The following is a 15,262-nucleotide window of genomic DNA, read 5'->3' as shown; positions in this document are numbered from 1 at the left end:
CATTTGTTAAAGAAATGACTGGGAAAAATGCTGTCATACCACAAGGGGTCTTAACCCTTGTCATATACATCACTGACATTAATCTAAATATTACCAACCACAAAAATTGCTGATAACATGTTATAAAAAAAAATAAAGAATATAATATTGAGGCCTTAATGCAGATCTCTAACTCTACAAATAGTAACAAGACTGGCAATTTCTTAATATAAAACAGAAAAAAATCCAAGACCTTGCACGTGAGCCAGAACAATCCATATCACAACTACCACATTAAAATGAAACAACAATGAAGGTAAGGTAATTACCAAAAGAAGGCACCAAACCGGGAAGGCCATGTAGCACCATCAAAGTGCTAAATAATCAGAGGGCGCTAAATATCACAAAGAATGCCAATACGAGAACAAAAACGCATAAGGCGAACGATATCAAAAGTATCCGATTCACCTAGAATTCTATCGAGGGACAAGTGACTGCGAGGGACGGTTGGAAAGCAAGACACACGCTCGTCCTGGAAGTCAGGACATTCAACAAGGATATGCACAACTGTAAGAGGGACAACGCAATTCGGACAATAAGGAGCAGGGCGGCGCTCCATTAAGTGACCGTGGGTTAAGCGGGTATGACCAACCCACAGCCGTGCCCCACCGCCGGTTACGGTGGTAGGAGGAAGGCCACGGGGACACACTAAGTTTGAGAGTACGCAGCTTGTTACCAACCACAGAGGACCAACAACCCTGCCAACGGGGAAGAATGAATAACAGGATAAAAGTCGGAATAAGGAATACCTTTACGGGAGATGGGACAAGAACGGATAGCTTCCTTAGCGGCAGCATCCGCACGCTCATTGAAACACCAATATGGCTGGGAACCCAGCAAAACTCTACTGATTTAAATTTACTAGAAATAAGAAACAGCCAATGTTGAATCTCAATGACCACCGGATGGACAGGATTAAAGGACCCTAGAGCCATGAGGGCACTACGAGAATCAACTACAACCACAAAGGAGGAATGAGAATGAGAAAGCAAGAGACGAAGAGCATAAAGAATAGCATAAAGTTCTGCCGTAAAGACGCTAGCCTCCGAAGGGAGGCGACACATGTAAGTACGGTCAGGAAAAACAACAGAGTAGCCCACACCATCCGCAGACTTAGACCCATCAGGGAAGATGGAAATAGAGTGGGAGTGCGAAGAAAAGTGCTCAAGGAAGAGGCTTTTCAGAATTGTAGGAGGGGTAACGGCTTTAGTAATACAAGTCAAGGACGTAGAAAACTTGGGAAGGGGGACTCTCCAGAGAGGTAATGAAGGAACAATACGAGGAGAAACATTAGAAATATGAACAGAAAGAGAATCCTGTAAGCGAGATAACTGGACAGAAAGTGGGAGATAATGAAGAGGAACAGGAACCACAGGAGGAGGAAAAGTCAATGCACGACAGAGGCGAGAGGAAGAATGTTGGAAGGACCGCACAAGATAGCGAAGACAGTAGCGATCACGGCAGTCCTGAAGAGAGAGAGAGCCAGTGTCAACATACAAACTAAGGGCGGGAGTCGAACGAAAGCCACCAGAGCCAAGACGCAACCCAGTACTGTATGGTGCAAAGCATCAAGATGGCGAAGAGTAGAAGGAGAAGCAGAAGAGTATGCAGGGCAACCATAATTGAGTTTAGACAGGACAAGAGAGGAGTGCAAATAGAGGAGCGTGCGCCTATCCGCTCCCCAAGAAGTATGGGACAAAACCTTAAGGAGGTTAAGGGCCTTAGAGCATTCAACTCGGAGGCAAGAGATATGGGCTGACCAAGACAAACGAGTGTCAAAGACTAACCCCAAAAGCTTCGCGGAATCCCTGTACACAATGAGATGACCATAAAGCAACAACAATGAAGTAAAGGTCCTTTCAGTAAGAATCTATCATTCACTGAAAGTTGCTGCAGTTAAAAATAAAAGAAAATACAAGTCCCTAGAAATAAACAAGGAACCTTTTTGACTAAGGAAAAGAAGGTAGTTATTCTACTGTATAAATCTAAGTATTCACTTAGATAACTGTATCCAAGCATAGAGGTTCCCCCCCCCCCCCTCCCTTTCAGAAAAACATCTACTTTCGAAAAAGTTTAACATTGGCCAACAAAAATGATTCCAGAACTAAATTGCCTAATACCAGGAACAACTGAGAGCCATGACAAACACTGCAACCCTCTCCTACCCCCAAGTCTTATGCTATTTATGATCCAAGGTAATTTGAGATACTATACTGTACTTCCTACAGACGAGTCTAGTGAGAGGGTGATCTCCTGGCGATTAAATTGAAGCACGATACAGGTGTCAACGAACATCAGTCAGCCCACTTGTCAGCACAGTGGATAACTAATGACATCATAATCTGCAGTGTTGTATGCCTCCCTGTGGCCATTTAAATCAATAAAACACAGGGTTGTGGCAATGTTTACAGCATAAGGCAAGGTATAGAGGAATCCTGGAATGCCATGTAATGTGTAGTCCTTGAATGTGCTTTAGGCAACCAAATTGAATAACAACATTTCTGGTGTTCGGCTATATAATCCGAGTTTCTCATTCGGTATAATGTTTTAAACCTAAATAGGAATTCACTTTAAAGGTCAATTTATTTGGAAAGTGCTAACCAGATTCCAAATTACTGAGCTCTGAAAGTACTACATGGCAAGTTTAACCGAATGAGTGTTTGCCTATCCTTACCCCCATGAGGTATGTGACAACACTGAATAAAGAAAGGGTCTTTGAGCATTCACCGTGCAGGTATTTGACATGACCAATATAGCCAAGTGTTAAAGATCATTCTAAGCAGTTCTGCACAATCCATATACTATCAATTAATATAATTGTACAATGGTGCTTGGTGGATGATATTTCCTATTAAAACTCATTGGACAACTGTTTGTATTAGACATTTTAAACCTACAAATGGTAGCCCTAGATATCGCACTACAGTATTAATTACAAGATGAACAATGTAAAATCAATACCACAACAGCAAAGGATGACGGCTTTTCAACAACCGACAAACACACAGATCTAACACCAGCCATCCCGAGAGAGGTCATCCCAAGCATGTACACCCCACAACTTTACATCACCTTTGCTACCTCACGCGAGCATTCAACAGCATGAGGATGCCATACTCCCAAACCAACTCCATGCACTTTGAGGCTTTAACAACTCAACATTTAAAAAGTTGATTTAAAAAATCAAACACCTGAATTTTTCCCTAATTAAATTTACTAGGGAAATGCACACCAAGCCATGAAACTTACAATGAAGATGAACAAACTACACACAACTGTCACCAAACTTCCACATACCACCCCCCTCTCACTCCTGCCCTCCCTCCTTAGGTGCTCTGATTGGCTGAGCACCTGAGCCACCACCACTCACCTCTTGTTGTGAGAGCCTAAAGCATGTTTGGTTGCACTTTAAAAGTTCCCGAGTGTACTCGCCTAATTGTGAGTACCGCCTGCCTGGTTCACCATTTTGTTTTTCAATCTACCTCAATTTACCCCTTTACAGTCAAATATTATGCAAAATTCTGTTTAAGACTTGTCCCTTCTTAACTTAAATAACTGCTTTGGCCATCTGCAATCTTTCTAGGTGGGTAAAAATGACTCTTGAGGCCAGAAAGGACTTATCAGACGGCGATCATAACAATACGGTACACACACAAAATCACAACCTGATATACACCAAGCAGAAAATCCACTGGAGCTGTGAGGCGACGTAAACCCTTGCCCAAGGCACTGGCAGCTGCATACTCTACCACAGTATATTACTGACTTTGTAAAAGTCTTACAACCGGATTTCCCCATAAATCACAGCAAGTTTTGAGGCCCCTCCTTGAGTCAACGTATTACGTAAGACCTACAAGCACTCAGGTGAAGGCTGAAGCAGTTCAACACCATACGCCCCAACTTCAAATACACAGTTGAGAGGCGGGACCAAAACGTGATTTTCTGTGTGTGCCTGAAGTTGGGGCATACGGTCTTGCTTCACCCTTCATTTTACCCTTCACCGGCGTACTTCAGGGGTTTTATTTAATACTTGGACTGGCTTCAGTAGGGCCTCCAGACTTTCTGTGGCTTCACAAGTGTTACGTGAATCCCCTGCATAGCAGTGGAACTGCCTTTTCCCTTCACCTTCAATGCCTCTGCACTGGAAGTATACATCTACACCAGCCCAGAAGAGTCATCAGTCCTGCCACCTCTCCATACCCCCCAGGGCCTGGCACGGCCTGGTACGACTCAGAGGCAAGCCGGGCGCCACTGCTAACTGGCAGTTTGTCCCCACAAACAAGCAGTTAGCCGCCTTCAACTGACAGTGGTACAGATCAACACAAAGGCACCGCCAGCCACAACGAGCAGTTTGCTAGTTGACCAGATGTCCACCTCGTGTTGACACTGGATGAGTCATCACCGCCGGACTATATAAAGAGCGCTGCCTCCCTGGAGAGGCAATCTCTCCCTTAGTGCTCTAGTATCACCTTGGTGTCTCTAACCCGTCGTCCACTTCCAGCCAACATCATGTGACTGATGCCATGGTGGTATGGTAGCTGTCTTCAGAACACCAGTATATCTTCATACTTTTATTCATTGCTTATAGTTTATTTTTTGCATTTAAGGTCATACTAACTTGTTCACCTTTGCATTACATGATAGTCAAGTATTGTCATGTGTTATTTTTGTTCATTACTATTTCAGTAAATTGTTTAATTATTTATTTGATAATTTTCATTTGTTTCCACCTGCAACTTACACACTGCAAGGCCAATAGCAGCATTTCTTTCATTTATGTGATGGAGAGCGATACCATCTTGGTTCAGTATAGCTGTGATACCATAACCCATCACACAAGATATCCAGTTGTAAGACTTTTACCATCAGTGGTGGTAGCGTATGCAACTGGCAATGCCTTTGTTACAGGTTCGCTTCATCTCACAGCCCCAGTGGATTTTCTCACACATTTGAATACATGAAACAACTTTATTTGATACATTCCAAACCAAAGTACTGTACAGTACAGTAATTATCAAACCATCAAATGTGTGGGATAATCATAGTGCGCTAAATATCACTAACGTCGCCAATACAAGAACAAAAACGCATACGGCGAACAATATCAAAGGCATTGAATTTACCAAGAATTTTATCGAAGGACAATTGACAGTGAGGGATGGTCGGGAAGCAAGACACGTAAGTCCTGGAAGTCAGGACATGTAGAGACAACGGTTTGGACAATAAGAAGCAGGGCAGCGCTCCATTAAGTGCCCGTGAGTTAAACGTGTATGACCAATATACAACCTCGCCAGAGCCGTTTCCCACCACCGGTTACGGTGGTAGGAGGAAGGCCACGGGAACACACTACTCTTAAGAGCACGCAATTTGTTACCAGTAACAGAAGACCAACAACCCTGACAACGGGCAAGAATGGGGAAATGAATAACTGGGTAAAAGTCATAATAAGGAATACCTTTACAGGAGATGGGACAGGTGCGGATAGCTTCCTTAGCGGCAGTGTCCGCACGCTCATTTAAGAACACACCAATATGGGTGGGAATCCAGCGAAATTCCACTGTCTTAAATCTACTGGAGATAAGAAACAGCCAATGTTGACTTTCAACTACCAAAGGATGGACTGGATTAAAGGATTCTAGAGCCATGAGGGCACTGCAAGTGTCAACTACAAACACAGAGGAGGATTGACAGCGAGAAAAGAGTTGATGAAGAGCATAGAGAATAGCATAAAGTTCTGCCATGAAGATGCTAGTCTCCGGAGGCAGGAGACACAAAGGTGCAGTCAGGAAAAACAACAGAGTAGCCTACACCGTCTGTAGACTTAAGACCCATTGGTGAAGACGGAAATAGAGTGGAAGTGTGAAGAAAAGTGTTCAAGGAAAAGGTGATTTAGAACTGTAGGAGGGGTAAAAGTTTTAGTCATGTGGGTCAAGGCTTACAGAATTTAGGAACGGGGACCCCTCCATAGGGGCAAAGACGGAATGACACGAGGGGAAATATTGGTAACACAAACTGAAAGAGCATTTTGTAAGAGAGACAACCGTACAGAAAGAGATAGGTGGTGAAGGGGAACAGGAACCACAGGATGGGTAAAGGTCAAGGCATGACATAAGCAAGAGTGAGGGTGCTGTAAGGACCGTGCAAGGTGGAGAAGACAGTAGCGATCATGGCGATCCTGTAGAAACAGGACGCCAGTTTCAACATACAGGCTTAGGGTAGGTGTCGAAGGAAAGGTACCAGAGCTGAGCCGTAACCCAGTATGATGCAGTGTGTCCAGATGGTGAAGGGTAGAAGGAGAAGCAGACGAGTAAACAGGGCCATAATCGAGTTTAGACAGAACGAGAGAGGAATGTAAAGAGAGGAGCAGTGTCGATTAGCTCCCCAAGAAGTATGGGACATGACCTAAAGTTAGTTAAGGGCCTTAGAGCATTCAACTCGGACGTAAAAAATATGGGGCGACAAAGACAAACGAGTGTCAAAGATTAGCCCTAAAATTTAGTAACTTTGTTAAAATGCACATGGGGGAAATACATGAAAATAGGTTAATATGGTTTGTAAGGTTGATGGGAAATGTTTATTACTTTTATGATTTAAAAGATGTATAGCCCTGATACTCCATCCTGGGTGCATTCTACCAGGTAATGACCACAGCAAAAGTTTTCCACGAGGCTCTATTGTCACACAAACTTTTCACATTTTCAAACTTGATTCATTTTTTTCCCCCTCGTTCCAGGGGTTTTCTTTAAAAGGTCTTCATGCAAATGCCTTGGTTTCTCACAAATGATGGCCTCTGAAATGCTATCACCTGCTAACTCTTTGTTGTGTATCCAAATTAATAAAAACTTTTCAACATCCTCAAGTGTTTGTGTTCTTTGTTTCGGGATTGTTGATATGCCTTTTGCCACTTTAACGCTCATAATGTCCTTTTTCTTAGCAAGTATAGTGCATATTGTTGACATAGATTTGTTGTACTGCCTAGCTAGTTCAACAACCTGTGCACCGTTTTGACGTTTATGAATGCTCTCTTGTTTTTCCTCTATGGTCATTCTCACATGTGTTTTCTTGGCTTGAACCTTACCACTGGCTTTCTTGGGACTCATGGCAAGATATATAATAACAAATTTTATGTTCAAATAGCCAAAAATCCCAAAACAAATGTAATGCTTTATAAAGAATTCAGGCGCGATAGTTAATAGTTACTAGGCAGGAGACACTGGTAAACTGAGGTGCGATCACCATGCCACCACGCGCTAGGTCAGCCCATACGCATATCAACAAACTCATTTCCCGAGGCAAAGTTTGTAACCCGATTCAAATTTTTCGAAGAAATTAGGCTCGTAACCCGAAAAGTTCATAAATATTCATTCGTAAGCCGAGGTGACACTATATATAAGTAAAAAATTAAAATTTTGTAGATACACTGTGCTGTATTGATGGATACATTCCACAACAAGTGTTTAATTGTGAGGAGACATAGCTATTCTGGAAAAAATTGCCGAAGAGGACATACATTACCCAAGAGGAGACGTCACTGCCCGGACACAAGCTAACTTGGGCTAACTTGTGTCAGGATAGGCTAACTCTTGTGCTGTGTGGTGATTTGAAAATTAAACCCTTGCTCGTGTATCATTCCAAAAATCCAAGAGTTTTAAAAAATATATAACGTGCAGAAAAACTGTGATGTGGAGTGGTTTGCCCTGCCATCAAAAAATATCTGCAAGAGAAAAGTTTGACACTCAAGGTCCTGCTTCTCGACAATGCTCCTGCTCATCCTCCAGACTTGGAGGATGCATTGTTGGGGCCACTTTTTTTTTTTTTTAGGGATATTCCTACATGAGCCCTGAGTTTCTGGCTAATGTACCAATGACATGAAGGAGGAGTTTTCAACCTACCTTGTGTTAGGTGTGCAGAGGTCAATGGTTGAACATAATGTCAGGAGCAAAGGGGGGCGTTTGCCTCTTCGAACACAATTGCGACCATCTTCATCTCTTCGAACTATCCTAAATGCTCTCTTCACCTGTCTGACCAAATTGGGTGTCCAGACCACCTTTGAATCTGAAATTGTAAAATTAATAGCAATTTCAGAATATTCAGTCCATTTATACTAACAAAATTATACATACAGTACTGTAATTGAAATTTTACAGAATGATAAAGGCAATTTAGCAACTTTGTTAAAATGCACATGGGGGAAATACATGAAAATAGGTTAATACTGTTTGTAAGGTTGATGGGAAATGTTTATTACTTTTATGATTTAAAAGATGTATAGCCCTAATACTCCATCCTGGGTGCATTCCACCAGGTAATGACCACAGCAAAAGTTTTCCACGAGGCTCTATTGTCACACAAACTTTTCACATTTTCAAACTTGATTCATTTTTTTCCCCCTCGTTCCAGGGGTTTTCTTTAAAAGGTCTTCATGCAAATGCCTTGGTTTCTCACAAATGATGGCCTCTGAAATGCTATCACCTGCTAACTCCTTGTTGTGTATCCAAATTAATAAAAACTTTTTAACATCCTCAAGTGTTTGTGTTCTTTGTTTCGGGATTGTTGATATGCCTTTTGCCACTTTAATGCTCATAATGTCCTTTTTCTTAGCAAGTACAGTGCATATTGTTGACATAGATTTGTTGTACTGCCTAGCTAGTTCAACAACCTGTGCACCATTTTGATGTTTATGAATGCTCTCTTGTTTTTCCTCTATGGTCATTCTCACATGTGTTTTCTTGGCTTGAACCTTACCACTGGCTTTCTTGGGACTCATGGCAAGATATATCATAACAAATTTTATGTTCAAATAGCCAAAAATCCCAAAACAAATGTAATGCTTTACAAAGAATTCAGGCGCGATACTTACTAGGCAGTGTAACGGGGGGGGGGGGGGGGGGGGTTGATGGCTTGTGTAGAAAATCAAAAACAAAGTAAAAAGGAAGAAGGAGAGAGGAGGAGGGAAGAGAAGAGAGGGGATGGGTGGATAGAACATGGGGGAGGGGTTGAGGCGGGAACTGAGGTAGAGAGAGAGTCGAGCGGGACTAGAAAACGGGGAGACGAACGGGAAGAGGGGAGGCAGGAGGGAGAGAATGAAGGAGGAGGAGTAGAGTGATGTAGGAGGAATAAAAAGAAAGGGGGGTGTAGACTGATTTTATTCTATCTGTGATGTTATACTAAGATGTTCTGATGTTTGCTGCCACCACCTGTCATTGAATCTAAATTCACTTCCACTTAAACAATGCGACAGGAACACTGCTTAATTTAATTATCTCTCACGTGTTCATCAAGATATCTCGCTAGCCTTAACTCTTACTTGTGGGGACATTGATTCAAAAAGAGGACTAAACAAAAGTTTGTTATTCTAAACATAGATGTTTATTGAATCCAAATTTTCTCAAATTATTCCAATTAACACTTTGACATCCTACTATTTAACACAATATTGACCAAATTAAAAGGGGGGGGGGGATCACCCACTCCATACACGCCCACACCATACATGGCTAAATGGTTCAGACTCCACTAGCTCGTCAACACTAAGACACCCAATCAAGACAATGCATTACTGACACTCTTACCTCACAACTCAGACGGATACACCCTGAGGGTGCCTGGAGTGTCACCCGTCAGGGTGAGGAAGCTGGCCGGTCACCCTCTCTCTGTGTAAGGCGGTTGCTAACTGAATCTCCCAGCCCTCCCCAACGTGGGGAAAGCTGTGTACTCTCTTCCTCATGCCCAAATAAGGCCCGAGAAGCAAAACTAACCCTTATAGGACCCAGGCGGGTCCTGCAGTACACAAGGCACCTCTTTGTTCAATAGTAGTCCTGTCAGCACAAGCCAGGCCGGCTCCCTCTTCCACTACCATCTCGCACCCTCTCCAACACACACACACGCACGCACACATACACACCCACCCACAATTATAATTCACAATTATACATGAAAGAGTGCAAAATACTTGCACTGTTACAGCAGGAGACACTGGTAAACTGAGGCGCGATCACCATGCCACCACGCGCTAGGTCAGCCCATACGTATATCAATAAACTCCTTTCCCGAGGCAAAGTTTGTAACCCGATTCAAATTTTTCGAAGAAATTAGGCTCGTAACCCGAAAAGTTCATAAATATTCATTCGTAAGCCGAGGTGGCACTATATATAAGTAAAAAATTAAACTCAGGATTACTTTCAACCCCCCACCCCTTTTGCTCTACTCCATCGCCACCTACCTTCACCCCCCTCTATGATGTACTCTTCCATAGACACCTACCTTTGCCCCCCCTCCTCCCCTCTACTCCTCCATCATCACCTACCTTCACACCCCCTCCCTTCTCCTCCTCCATCATCACCTTCCTTTCACCCTCCTCTATGATGTACTCTTCCATAGACACCTACGTTCACTGCATATAATGCTCCCCTCTACTCCTCCATCGTCACCTACTTTCACCCCCCCCCTCCGCTCTACTCCTCCAGGGTCGCAGACAATTTCACGAGCGTGAGAACTACGAGTTCTCTAACCACTCTCACACTCCTACTCTCTCACCAGTGAGGGGGAGGGAAGGAGGGAGGAAATGAAGGAAGAAAGGTGGGGGAGAGAGAATAGGCAGGGGGGAGGAGGGCCTAGATACATTTCTTCCATATAGATAGGTAGACTGAGGGAGAGCTGCTTGCCAAGAGCCCTATCAGACAGGCTTCCTATTCCTCAACCCTCCCTAATATGCCACATTCTGGTCAGGACAACTGTTACGAACCCGGATCCAGCGTCCGAGCACGGAGTAGTAAACGACCGCGCCATCTGTGGGTCGGCTCCCGAAACCCCCCGCCAAACGCCGACGACACCTGGTGAGGATGCCGTGTATCAGCTACGAGGGCCAGTTTCCAGTCCCGTTCAGCACTCTACACCGCCGCCACTGACCTCTGGTGAGGTGGTGCTCCGACGACAGCGCCATCTATGGACTGGATACGTCAGGTGTTTGTGCCAGAGCCCGTAAGTAAGGTGTTTTAGTGTGTCCCAGTCATTGATGACGTGTCTGTTTACAGAGTCGACCTGGGACCGCTGTGTTGAAGGTTGAGTCAGTCTACCCGAGGCAGCCGTCTCCATACCTTGTACTTTGCTGCAGCTGTTGTGAAGTCGTCCCCCCGGAAGAACACTGTGGTGTGTTAGCCTGCCAGTGGAGTGGCAGTAAGAGGATTTACCCGGGACCGACTGTTGGAGACGATCATCCACTGGGGTATCGAGGACAGGAGAGTGATTTGTGGTGTCACACGAGGCTCCTGTCTAGGGCGTTCCCCTTATATCGTTCGTGGAGTGGCCTGACCAGCGTTGCGGGTCCGGAACCTGCCAGCAGAGCCTCTGCTGGATTTGTGGTTGACGGCCTCCACGGCGGTGCCCCCAGTGGACCTGTGTTTTGGCTGACCTGTGGCCAGGGTAGGCTCAGCTTCCTAGAGGATTCGTTGTGAGGCCACGAAGAAGCACCGAGGATTTAACACTTAGAGCGAGGATCCATAGTCTTCAGCAGAAGACTACAGTGTATTTCCCCTGTAAATAAGTGTTTATACCCCTCCCCCTGTGCACTCTTTTATATCTTATTTATTTATTTGGTGACGGTGAATTATAATCTTAAGTTCTTAACTTTCTTTCCCTTCCCCCTTTAAGTTACTTGCGTCACGGATCACATCCCTTGATAGCCACTACTGGCTTGGGAACGGATATATATCTTCCTCTAACAACATCAGAGTAAGAACCCCGTTGCGTCCCGAGAGGGCCGTAACAACAACTTGCTCGATTGTTATTCTTGGTGTGACTCGAGAACTGACCTCGAGGCGGGGCATGGGCATGGATTATCTCCCTGGGGCATGGGCATGGATTATCTCCCTGGGGCATGCACCTCCCTGCCCCAGCTCTCTCTCTCTCTCACATAATCTATCAAGGGTCTAACATGAGGTCATTGTGCCTACCAGAAGTGTATATGTCCAAGGCTGGCCACCTGTCTGGACCATTCAAATGTATAAACACGTAATTAGTCTATTAAAATTATATATAATGCTACAATTATAAATTAATTTGTTCATGGTCATTCGTTTATCAGTATTTTAATATGAGGTATATATACGCATGTATGTATACGTTGACGTACACATATATGATTATGTGTATAGAATGAATATGATTATGTGTAATCATATATGATTATATCTAATGGAATGCATTAGTAAGTGATGTGGTGGAGGCTGACTCCATACACAGGTTCAAGTGTAGATATGATAGAGCCCAATAGGCTCAGAAACCTGTACACCTGTTGATTGACGGTTGAGAGGTGGAACTAAAGAGCCAGAGCTCAACCCCAGCAAGCACAATTAGGCGAGTATATGAACGAATGCACATGTACACTTTCAAATGAATTAAGATACCTTGAGATACACAATGACTTAGTTTAAATAGTTTAAACACATTATGGTACTGATTTTGACATGCTGATGTCTGGAAGGGAGAGGGGGTGTGGGGGGGTTATTGTCTGAGGTGGAGGACCAGAGGAGGGGGTCAGTGGAAGGATGGTGGCTGGAGGGATGCCATTGTTCTAATGGTTATGAAAACAATTATTGATGGCAGGAATTCAGTGGGTGTGTACTTCACCCACACCATCACTATACTGTGCCCTGCTACAACCCCCCCCCCCACTCCACCCATGCTGTGCGGGGCGTATTACACATTATGGGATAACCGACTGTCTGTCCATTCCTGTCTGCTCGTTATGCTGCCCTTCCTTTTGAAAATTGTCTGCTTTATCGACTTCCTTCAAGACCACACGTTAGCCTCTTATCACGCCCTCTTACCACTCTCAGGGAGCCGGCTCTTCTATACAATAGTTACCACTCAGTCCCCAAGGTGAAAGAGTGTCCGGGCATATGACTTGTTACGTGTACTTATTTGCGATTCGTTTGGGCTGTCACGTGTGGTGATTAGTGTTGGGTAAGGCTAGGCCAGGTCAGGTCAGACTAGGCTAGGTAAGGCTAGGCCAGGTCAGGTCTGGTCAGGTCTGGCTAGGCCAGGTCAGGTCTGGTCAGGTCTGGCTAGGCCAGGTCAGGCCAGGCCAGGCAAGGCAGGGTGAGAGAAGTAAAGCGGCAGGTACTTACGTTTCCGAGAAAGTAGCGGCGATAGTATATTGTTGATTTAGATTCGACGACATCCTGAAGCTAGTAGGTGGCGGCCTCATCGCTCTCGAACTTCTTGTTGTTGTAGGGGATACGAGGCACACCCAATATCCCCCTTACATTGATCACATCGCACACTAATATTTTTACTATTTCGGACACCAGATTTGTCTGTTTCGTATATGTATAATTGTTCAATATTAAAACCACAATAGAATGCTCCAAGTACTTTCGTATATTAATACATCTTCAGAAGGAATGGTTCGCTCTGAAGATGTATTAATATAAGAAAGTACTAAAGGAAATTCCTGTTTCAATTCTTCCTCCGTGGTCTGACACTCTTATTATATATTGTATATACTGAATTATATATACTATGCTTATATAATATATACTGAAATATTGTTACATTTAACGTATTTTTTTTTTTTTAGATATATACAAGAGTTGTTACATTCTTGTACAGCCACTAGTATGCGTAGCGTTTCGGGCAGGTCCCTGGAATACGATCCCCTGCCGCGAAGAATCGTTGAATCGTATGAAACAAAGTATATACCTGTATTTTTAATAAAATATAAAACATTAATATTTATCAACGTATCTCTGTGAATTACATAATTTATCAGTATTGTACAGCCTGTGATCTCCACCTGGCTGGCCACTGATACCTAAGTATCAGCAGTCTCCGTGGTGTAGTGGTAAGACACTCGCCTGGCGTTCCGCGAGCGCTATGTCATGGGTTCGTATCCTGGCCGGGGAGGATTTACCGGGCGCAATTCCTTAACTGTAGCCTCTGTTTAACGCAACAGTAAAATGTGTACTTGGATGAAAAAAACAATTCTTCGCGGCAGGGGATCGTATTCCAGGGACCATAGGATTAAGGACTTGCCCGAAACGCTACGCGTACTAGTGGCTGTACAAGAATGTAACAACTCTTGTATATATCTCAAAAAAAAAAAAAAAAAAAAAAAGTAGCTTTCATGTGTCCGGACACCGGCGATAGGATTGTATTATTTAACTTTAAAGAGAGATATATTTCTTGAAATGTTGTCACATTAACGTCTACATCTTCCTTCCTTCTGACATATAGATTTTAAGGTTAATTAGCATATATGGAAATAAATTACACAATTTATAGGCTGGTGTGAAGGGCTTCACACTCTTAGAGCAAGCCATCAAGAAACTGTACAGTATCAAATGCATATATCTTCGCTTTCACTTCAGTTATATTTATGACAAGTATTTAAAGTGTAGCTTATATTTCTGCCTTTCTGTTGACATAGAAAACTTTCGTTTATTACATTATCTAGATAAAATTAGCATTGATCTTCAAAAGGTTGTAGTTGTAACTTCCATTATAAACATTATTATTGCAAACAGTAGGAGTTTCAAAGTCTCATTTGTATGGATACCTTCTCATATAGGTGTTGTCCAGCATGATGACACAAACAAGGCAGCTAAAACTGAATGTGATAAGCCTGAAGTTGAGTGGGATATGGGCATTCCAATCTCTTCTGTCAAAGCCGCAATATTTTAGGAAATTAGGGAACACAGAAGAGCAGTCACTGACACACAAAAGCCAGAAAGCAAGAGTATAAGGAGCTATGACATGTTTATGTGCCTCTGTAACCTTTTCCACTACCGCCCACAAGATGATATATGGGGTGCATAATTAATGAACTAAACTAAGTAAACATGTTTAGAATCGAGAATTATATGAATGGACAGCATAAAACTTCCACTAGTGTCACAATGACAGTGTGACATTGTAATTGCCAGGATTAGGCTAGGATATCGATATGTATCGCAGGTGGCTGCAGGTAATGAATAGCCCCCAATGGTGAATATTCCAATTGTAAACTATGTGAACAAGAGCTGGGACATACTCACCAACACTATATCTGTGATTGCCCTGTTATAAGTTACTTCAGACCAAATGGTATAAGGTACTTTGAACTCTGTAATTACTTCATACACTTAGGAATATTGGAAGATATTCTTATGCTGTACCCGGATTTTGCTAACGGAGGCTAATAGATCAGCCTTATATTTTATGTTCTCACCTGATTGTTACCTTG

General features: G+C 43.3%; 1 long non-coding RNA gene across 3 annotated transcripts in view; it reads right to left on the bottom strand.

Moving 5' to 3' along the window:
* The window catches only part of LOC138370647 (uncharacterized), a 16,188-nt gene extending 926 nt beyond the window's left edge, over positions 1-15,262 (bottom strand). The window contains exons 1-3 of one of the 3 annotated variants that reach the window (XR_011230192.1): positions 15,248-15,262; positions 13,167-13,355; positions 7,932-8,094 (exon numbers count right to left, since the gene is read on the bottom strand). This is a non-coding gene — a long non-coding RNA (uncharacterized lncRNA). Of the gene's footprint in view, positions 1-7,931; positions 8,095-13,166; positions 13,441-15,247 lie in introns of those variants that run through there. The other 2 variants (XR_011230193.1, XR_011230191.1) reach the window with 2 other exon arrangements.

Source organism: Procambarus clarkii, chromosome 32 (genome assembly GCF_040958095.1).
Source record: "Procambarus clarkii isolate CNS0578487 chromosome 32, FALCON_Pclarkii_2.0, whole genome shotgun sequence".
Taxonomy (NCBI): domain Eukaryota; kingdom Metazoa; phylum Arthropoda; class Malacostraca; order Decapoda; family Cambaridae; genus Procambarus; species Procambarus clarkii.
This window is presented reverse-complemented; position numbering and strand designations above follow the sequence as displayed.